Raw genomic sequence first — 9,478 nt, 5'->3', positions numbered from 1 at the left:
AGTACTCCATTGTGTGTATGTACCATAGTTTGTTTATCCATTCATCTGTTGATGGGCATCTAGGTTGTTTCCATCGTTTTGCTTTGTGAACAATGCTGCCATGAACATAGGTGTTCATATGTCTATTCGAGTGACGACTGTTACTTCTCTAGGATATATTCCTAGGAGTGGGATTGATGGATAGAATGGTATGTCTATTTCTAGTTATCAATGCATCTTGATTGAATGTTCTATCAATTTCAGACTGCAGAAACTGGTAAAATCTTCAATTTCTTCATCTTTGACATTAGTGGTTGGTGAGTAAAATTGAATAATAGTTGTATTATCTGCTCTTACTTGTAGGCGTATGGTTATTATCTTGTCACTGGCAGCATTGTACTTCAGGATAGATGTTGAAATGTTCTTTTTGACAATGAATGTGATACCATTCCTCTTTAGTTTGTCATTCCTGGCATAGTAGACCATATGGTTTTTTTATTCAAAATGGTCAATACCAGTCCATTTCAACCCAACCGAGTAGTAACTGAATTTCCACTAAGCCCAATGGGATGAGAGTCAGCTTTAGATTTATTTAAAGAAAATTTAAAAATGTAATGTTTCTTATGCACTGAAGTTTATGAGCTTGGATCCACTTTATACATATTTTAATTCATTAATCTTACCTTAAGACTAGCTTGAATTCTTTTCTAATCCTGAGGTTTTTCTCTCTGATCCTGCACATTGAATCAGCCCTGCCAATTCCTCCCAACAGAGTGTATCGAATCATTGACCTCAGGTTCATTCTGGTGCTGCTGACTTGGCTGTCAGGTTCTGTCATTTCTCATCTTGGACTTAAATGGCCCCTCTCTGCCCTCAAACCCACACTGCTCAGAGATGTCAGAGTAATTGCTGTAAAGCCCGGCTCTGATCCCCAAGTGCTCCTTGTTGTTCTTACCTTTGCACCCTGGCTCGTGCTATACCCTCCACCTCCATGCCCTTCCTTTAAGTTTCAACCTGTTCAAATCCTTCGAGCTTTTCTCAAATACCATCACCTCAGTGAACCTTCCCTCTTCACTACACACTGTCAGAAATACAACTGCTTCCCTTGTGCCTATTTCATTGTTCTCCGTGGTTATATTTATTTCAACACATATTTAAATGCTTCAGCCTACTTACATGCTCATCCAAGATAGAGGCTATGTCCTGGTCATATTTAGAACAGTATCACTCATATAGCATATGTTCAAGATATCCTTGACCAGATAACGTTCACAAATGTATGAATATATATCAATATGATATGTTGTTGTTAGTTGCTGTTGAGTAGGCTCCGACTCATGGCAACCATCCATTTAACAGAATGAAACATTACCCAACCATGTGATCGGTTGGTATAATCAATCACTAAATTCTGTGGTTCAAACAGCAAGTGGAAAAAGAGTTAGCAAAAGGATGAAAATCAGAAGATCTCAAAGTGCCATCCAGCTCTGAAATGTTACAATGTGTCACGCAAGGCCAGTTGGAGGAGGAGCTTTATTTCGGCTTGAAAGAGAAAAATAGGTGGAGAAAGCTAGTCTGGGGCTGGGGTGGAGGCTTGGGCAGTCCAGGCAGGATGGGAGGAGAGTTCTTATAGAGGTAATAAATAGTGTCAGCAAAGGCAAGGACCAAGAGTTCCCAGAGAGACTTCCAACATAAGCAGGGAGATGAAAAGGATAGGTGAAGAGGTCACTTTCCAAATTCCATTCCAATGAGGGTTTCACAACTGGCTGTAATAACCCCAACTATCCCCTTGTTTGACGGCTAGGATCAGTATGATTTCCACTGAGAGAATCTCCTGAGGTGAATGTTGAAGGCACCCAAACAGCTGGTTAATCAGTCCCGAAAAAACAAACAAACAAACAAAAAAACAGTCAAACAGGTAGTTGGGAATTGTTTAAATAAAGTCCTTTTCTCTTTTCTAGTTTGGTTCTTTTAGCTTTTAGTTGAATGTTGAAACACATGTTGACAAGGACTGAGAGTGCATTCTTTGGAACTTGAACTTCTGTGTTCCATCAGGACCCGACTCAGGGCTACTTTTGTGGTGAGGTTATCTCAGGGGCTTCGGAACTAGCTGCCAGCCTTCGGTGTCATCCAGGGCACTGGGAGGTAGGGAGGATAACTGAGCTGAATCCAAACACCATCCACAACCTCTTGGTGGTTCTACCTCCTCCCTGACAGATCTTTGATGAAATCTACACAAATAACTGCTTTGAATTTCATCTCCATTTCAGCTAATACTTCCTAGAAGATGTTAAAGAGCAGTGATAAGAAGAAGCAAAAGCAACTCAGGGAAACCCAGTTATCAAAGATCAGAGTACTCAGAGCAAAGTTGGGAGCTCAGGCAAAGAGGTGTATCTGGGTAACAGGCAGGAGAGGTGGGAAAGGAATGCCTGGGGTTTCCATCCTGACCATCTGAGGGAAGCCAGACACCAGCTGAGACTCGGAGACCCATGCCTGGTGTGGCTGTGCCTTTACTAGCTGCTGGATCTGAACCTGGGCCTTGGTGTCATGTCCTGTACAATAAGACAGATGCACTAGCAAACCTAAGACAACTTTTGCTTTCTTTTTTTTTTTAATTAGAGCATTTATTTCATGAATGACTATTGAAACTCTTAAAATAAACTGGATGCTGTAACAGCTGCCCTCTTGGGCTTAGGTATTTTTCCTTCACAGAATCCATGCCTGAGTCTGTGGCATACAATTTTTTAGGTGCCTCATTTGACCAGTACTGGTAGTGTTTTGTCTTTAAGCCTTGACACTCCAGTTATATTTTCCCTTGTACTTGTCAGGGCAGCCAGATTTTCTACCAGTCAACATCTGAAGGTAGCAGGCCAGAGAGCCACAGCAGCCACACAATGCGTGCATCTTATTGCGATGTGTTCCGAACAATGATGTTCCCTTTGTCATCTGACTTCTGCAGTCAAAACCAAAGAGCTGCCTTCTGCTTTTTATACTTTGTAATTATGAATGTCTTTAGGAGGAATTTTGGACTGGGATATACCGGGTTTTATTACCTAGTCCCAAGCTCATTCAAATAAACAGTTTGAATATTTTACACGCACAAATACATGTTAAAGTGGACTGTGAAAGTAGCAAACAGAAATGTACAGGGAGGGGTCTTCATGGTGTGGAGTCAGGCTAGCTGGCTAACACAGGGGAATGGGCCAGGCTGAGAGTAACCTGAACCTGGAAATAGATCCACCCACAGATCCCAGCAAGCATCTGGGGCAATCCTAGGTGCTGGGAAGTCCAGGATGACAGATTGAATGTGGCACCAGTGCTGCTTTTGGCCCTGGGGAAAGAAGGACATCAGTATGAAGATGTAAGGAGCGTCCTTAGAGGGCTACGGAGTATGGCCCAGAGGAATCCAGAAACCAATGAGATCAAAACAGGCATGTGAATACACTAGGTGGTCTGTTAGTAAGTAAATTGTGGAACCTCAGCCACCAGATGGGGTTCAGTGACAAAATTCTAGAGCCTAGAAAAAAGATAGGCAATGCAAGGCCTTTGCCGTGGAGTCAGACAGCAGTCTGGTGACCAGCAGTGAGCCAGGGCAGTTCAACAGAGGTGAACCTAGTGTCTCCTCTCTGGGTCCAGATGCAGAGCTTCTTCTCACTCCACTGCCTGCATGTGAGTGTGGACCAGCAGCAGGGTGGAATGTTATGTGGATGCCTAGCCTGCTGGGACAGCTCAAGGGGCCCACTTTGAGGATGAAAGCCCTTCTGAGGCTGGACACAAAGTGGGGCCGGATAGATTGCCTTTAATCCTGCAGCAACAGAAAAGCTCCTCAGAGGGACAGTGGCAGCTCCTACAAGGTGAAGTTCAAAGAAGATGGCAAGGGCTGCCTTAAACTTGGGTCTCTTGAGTGCTGGCTGGTTGCTGTTTGCAGCTATGCAATACAGACTGAGAAAACTAAACCATAAAACATGACTTTATGCCCACTAGTCTGAGAAACACCTTTTTAAAAACTCTTTTAATGTGAATATATTTCCCTAAATCACAAAACCGGTTCTTGCTGAGTCAATTCCAACTTGTGATTACCCCCGTGCATCACAGTAGAACTGAATTCCATAGGGTTTTCAATGGCTGATGTTTTGGAAGTCTATCTCCAGGCCTTTCTTCTGAGGCATCTCTGGGTGGACTCGAACCTCCAAACTTTTGGTTAGTAGTTGAGCATGTTAACCATTTGTACCACCCAGGAGATCCCCTAAATCACAAGGGGGGCTTAATCCATGTTGAGTAAAAATGTTTGCTGATTCAACCAGAGATGAGCAGATTCCACAGGATATGGATATAACTTTTAATTTAATAGTTTCAATGCTGATTTTCATTCACATTGTTCAAAAAGACAGGCATTAAAAGTTTTTCTCCAGTCCTTGTTCCTCATCTGTGCAGTTCCCACCATAACAGGAAACCACAGTTCCTTGTTTTTTATGTATCTTTAATATATGTTTTTCCTTCCAATTGGCAAAAACCTTTACTGGGCTCAGATGACCCTGAGAAGTGGTATCTCCCAGCAGGGGCTATTTGTTGCTTCCTGACTCCTGGGAGACCCTGGCTGGAAAGAGGGAAGGAGAGAGGCTGCCTCCACATCACAGAGCATTTGTGACCAGGGACAGAGGTAGTGTGTGTGGAAAGTCTTAAAAATCACTGCTCAGAGTGCCTCAGCATCTGGGGCTGGATGGCCTGGCAGAGTTTCCAGGGTCTGCTGGGGTCAAGTGTATAGGCCCTGGTGACTTCTCTGAAGCCCCCTGGAGTGACTCTGAGGCGCCCTCATGCCCTAACATGCCTCCTTCTTACCACATCTTCCCTTTATAGTCAGCTCTGTGGTGGAGCATCTTGCAGACCAGTGGTGTGTCCTAGAGAAGGTCGCTTCCTTCACAGAAGAGAAAACAGAAGCCTCAAGAAGGACAGGTATGAGGGACGGGGTGCCCAAGTTACATGCCTAATGGGGGTCAGACTGACGCAGTGACCCTTTTACGTGTTTTCATTAGTCTGGGCTGCAAGCCTGGGTGGTGTGGGGTGTAGACTGGGGTGAGGAGCAGGTCCCTGGCTGAGCCCCTGGTCTGCTAGTGAGTGAATGAGGGGCCCAGAATTGAGGTTTTCTCACAAACACCTACCTTTGTTTAAGATTTTGCCTTCAGCTATTAAAGTAGAATGTTTTTTCAAGTGCACTTACAGAAATATTTTCAGGGAAAACCAAACACGCTCAGAGCCAATGGGCTAATTTGTGTGCAGGGTCTGGGACATAGGAGCCCTTAGGCAAACCTGCAGGTGTCTCCACCAACTACATCCACATAAGGACTCTCCACCACCACAGACATGGGATGCCCCTCGGCTGTCCTGCCCCTCCTTCAGGCTAGAGCCCTTGTAGGACCATAGGCACCCTGTGTATGAACTGCAGACAACTTTCTTCAAATGCACAAAGGAGGTCATAGTGGAGTTGTTGTGATCATACCGGGGTGGGGGATACAGAGACCCATGGAGAGCCCCTTCCATCACCTTCTCCTTCTGCTCCCACCAAGCTCCCTGAAGAATCTCTTTAGGACCTCACTGTTGTATTCCCAGTCCTAGAACAGAGTCCAGTACACATTAGGCACTTACTCAATGCACACCCAACCTCAGGGCTCCTTCTACCCTGCCCTCTCATTTTAATGCGGCGAGAACTCAGGACTAGAAAGTTGATGTGACGTGTCCAAAGTCACAGCTGGTCGTGGCAAAGTCAGGACAAGATACCTCCTTAGGACAGCTGAAATCGTAGACAGACTCTTGGTCCCTTGACTTCCCTTTTTATCCACCAGTGCTTCCCTACTACTTCACATCATTGCCTACACAAAAACTTTGGCCAAGCACCCTGAAGTAAAAGGACAAGGCTGCTTACACTGTAGGTGACTGGCCAGGGGTACGACCTCCTTCATAACTGAGGGGAACAGTATGTTGGGCACACCTGTAACTGATTCATGACCCATCAACCCACCACAGCTCCACTCTAGACAACACAATTACATACGTTCTCACAATGACTCTAGTTGTCCTCCTGCCTCAGACTTTGCAACCACAGAAGAATTCACCCTTGAAGGTGCCCAGGAGGCGTTACTTCATCCAGGGGTAAAGTAACTGCAGTATTTCTGACCAAGAGTCTTCTACCACTTCAGCCTGGGCAGCCCGTTGTTGACATAAGTCTGCCAACTTTGTTCCATGACTGGTCTGTCTTATCCTTTCTCTGTGCTGCTGAGAGGACTGAGGACAGGGACTGAGCTAAGATCAAGCAAAGCTTCCAATAGGAGCCAAATGCTGCACTCAAGACCCAGAGGAGCCTCGGGCTGGCCTCAAGTCCCTGCTGATGAGACCTTGGACGCAATGGCCCTATTCATGGGAACAGGACTCTGAAACATGAGTAGGTGTTGTTTAAAGTGTCTCTGAAATAAATGTTAGTATGCTGACTCAGGCTTCCTCTAAATTAATGTTAAATGTCCTTTAACCAATTTTTGGCATATCATTCATGATATGCATGTACTGAGAGCACCATGGATTGACCAAACTCGCAGAAGCCTTGGCAGGAGACGTATCCTATTAATCAACAATGGAGTGGGGGAATGCAACAGGGAGGTGAGATCAGCCATGGTTTGTAGACCTCAGTGGCTCCATGTGGGTGAACCTTCTGAAAAATGGCTTTCTGTTATTATAATCAAAAGCTTTCATCACATTTTAAAGCTTTACCTACCACCTAACCACTCCCATCTTCAGAGAGTGGGTTTCTAGCAGCTGAATGCAATGTAATAAGAACACTCTCTCATCACCATGGAAGCCAAAAGAAACACACTTTTTGAAAAGTGGCACTTCAGTGTAGAGAGGTCTGTTGATGGAAGCTTAAATAATGATGTGCCAGAAGAGATTATTTTTGTAAATTCTTACAACACATTTCTTCTCAGGGCATGGGCTGGCTAGTGTTCTTCATGGCTTCCATTGCCCAACACCCCACCACCCTTCCTGCTTCTTTAGACAGCTTAATCAGAGCTAATTACAGAGAACATGGTTTTAAATGAAAAAGTGAAAAGATATTGCTAGGTGTTACCAGAAAGTGAGTAACAAAATTTAGACTGAAGTTCATACAGACCAGATTTTAATTTTGCATCTATGAAAAATATTCTTTACAAGCTGTGTGGCAAACAGAGCCATAAGAAGTCCATTTACTTGGGTCCTTTAAGACCCACAGTACCAGCCTCTCTCCTTTACTCCCCATGGTAATTCTACTTGTTTCTGGAACTCTCCTTTAAGCCATTGTGTCTTACCTCCTAAGGGGCCAACACTCTGGTGGTACAACAGTTAAGCGCTGGGCTGCTAACCAAAAGGTTGGTGGTTGGAACTCACTCAGTAGCTCCATGGGAGAAAGACCTGTTGATCTGCTCCTGAAAAGATTACAGCCTGGAAAACACTATGGGGCAATTCTGCTGTGTCACATGGGGTCACTGTGAGTCAAAATTGATCAGATGTCACAGAAAAAGACCAGAGTTACTGGTCTGACAGAGACTGGAGGAACCCCCGAGATTACGGCCACCGGACACCCTTCTAACTCAGACTTGAAGCCACTCCTGAAGTTCACCTTTCGGCCAAAGATTAGGCAGGCCTATAACACAAACAATAACACAAGTGAGGAACGTGCTTCTTAGATCAATCAAGTATATGAGATCAAATGGGCAACACCTGCCCAGGAACAAAGATGAGGAGGCGAGAGGGGACAGGAAAACTGGATAAAACGACACAGTGAACCCAGAGTGGAAAGAGAAAGGGGGAGAGTGTGACATAATGTGGGATCGCAGTCAATGCCATGAAACAATTTGTGTATAAATTTTTTAATAAGAAACTAATTTGCTCTGTGAACTTTCACCTAAATCACAATTAAAAAAAAAAAATTGACCAGATGGCACCTAACAACAACTTGAAACTTAATCTGATGAAAAATTTTCTTCCCCAGATAAACATCACCAAAATAAAGAGACCCCCCCCCCAACTCCCCTATCTCTGCTAATAGGTGCCTCAAATATCTTTTGTGTGTGTATGTGTGTGTGTGTATGTGTGTGTGTGTGTGTGAGGCATTTGAGACACAGTATCAGGGTAAGAAGGAGCCCTGGTGGTGCAGTGGTTAAAGCCCTTGCTTGGCAGTTTGACCTATCAGCCGCTCTGTGGGAGAAAGACATGGCAGTCTGGGAATGAATACAGAAAACTTTCCATAAAAATTTCAGATCTGGAAAACCTATAGGGCATTTCTACTCTGTTCTAGGATTGGTGTGAGTTGGAATCAGCCTGACGGCAACGTGTTTGGTTTGGTTTGGTTTTAGTAACAAGGATGAGTAGGAGTCACTGGGTAGTGCAAATGGTTAAGTGCTTGGCTACTAACTGAAAGACTGGTGGTTCAAATCCACCCAGAGGGTGCCTCAGATTACTGAATAGCTTGCAGCCTCAGAATCTTTTTACCCTCCATTTGCTTCATTTCTGCCATATTTACTCACTCACCAATCAGCAAGTTCTGCCTCTTGGGTGCTCTTCAAATGTAGCTCTTCCCCTTCACTTACAACCCATTACAAAGAATGGATGCTCAAATATTTGAAATGGAAAAAGAATTTATTAGATTATTTTTGGTTTAGCTTTCAAAGCCTTCCATCAATTGCAATGTCTTTTTTTTTTTTTTTTTTACAAACTCTTTTGTCTAACCTCCCAACCCCTACTCCAAACGGTAAAAGAGTTTAACACCCCTTCCCCTATCCTGTTTATGCTCTATCTCTGACTTTGCTCATGTGATGTCCCTCATATCATTACCAGTCTTTATTGGTTTCTTTTTTAAGATCTGGCTCAAAATTTACCTCCTACTAAAAATCTTTCTGCTCATCTATGAATGTTTAGCTTTAGACTCGCCTTTTCCATAGAAAGGTTCAATACCTCCCTGTAACACCTCCCTTCCCTGAGTTGCAGACACTTCTTATTTCAATGTCATTCATTTACATTTGGTAACATTTAGATTTAGAACATCTCTTCTCTTGATCTGCTATATTATTATTTAGCTCTTATATTGTTATTGGACGTTTCAGGTATTTTTAAAAGCTTTTTTCTTCGTTTATGTTTTCTGATGACAAGAACACCCACAAGTTTCTTATACAATGTTACTAATATCTATTTAGTGTCTATCATACATCACATTAATGTTAAAGATAATTCCTGCCCCTCACTGCCCTATTGGCATCAAGCTTGGCAACATGACTTCTGACTTCCTTTGGCCAGTGAAATGTGAGTCAAAGTGACTTGTGCCAACTGTGAGCAAAAAGTTTTTTTATTTTATATTATTTTATTTTTATTGTACTTCAGGTGAAGGCTTACAGAACAAATAGTTTCTCATGAAACAGAAGTACACTTTTTTTTATAACACTGGTTAACAACCCCACAACATATCAACCCTCTAACTTTT

The 9,478-nt window shown here is 43.4% G+C and overlaps 1 protein-coding gene and 1 pseudogene across 1 annotated transcript in view; both read right to left on the bottom strand.

Annotated features, from left to right (window-relative positions):
• ENPP6 (ectonucleotide pyrophosphatase/phosphodiesterase 6) overlaps window positions 1-9,478 on the bottom strand; it is a 212,846-nt gene that overhangs the window by 186,955 nt on the left and 16,413 nt on the right. The gene's annotated exons all lie outside the window — the stretch shown is intronic.
• LOC111819050 (60S ribosomal protein L37 pseudogene) lies at window positions 2,631-2,925 on the bottom strand (annotated as a pseudogene).

This window comes from Trichechus manatus, unplaced genomic scaffold, assembly GCF_000243295.1.
Source record: "Trichechus manatus latirostris isolate Lorelei unplaced genomic scaffold, TriManLat1.0 scaffold00254, whole genome shotgun sequence".
In the NCBI taxonomy this organism is placed as follows: domain Eukaryota; kingdom Metazoa; phylum Chordata; class Mammalia; order Sirenia; family Trichechidae; genus Trichechus; species Trichechus manatus.
This window is presented reverse-complemented; position numbering and strand designations above follow the sequence as displayed.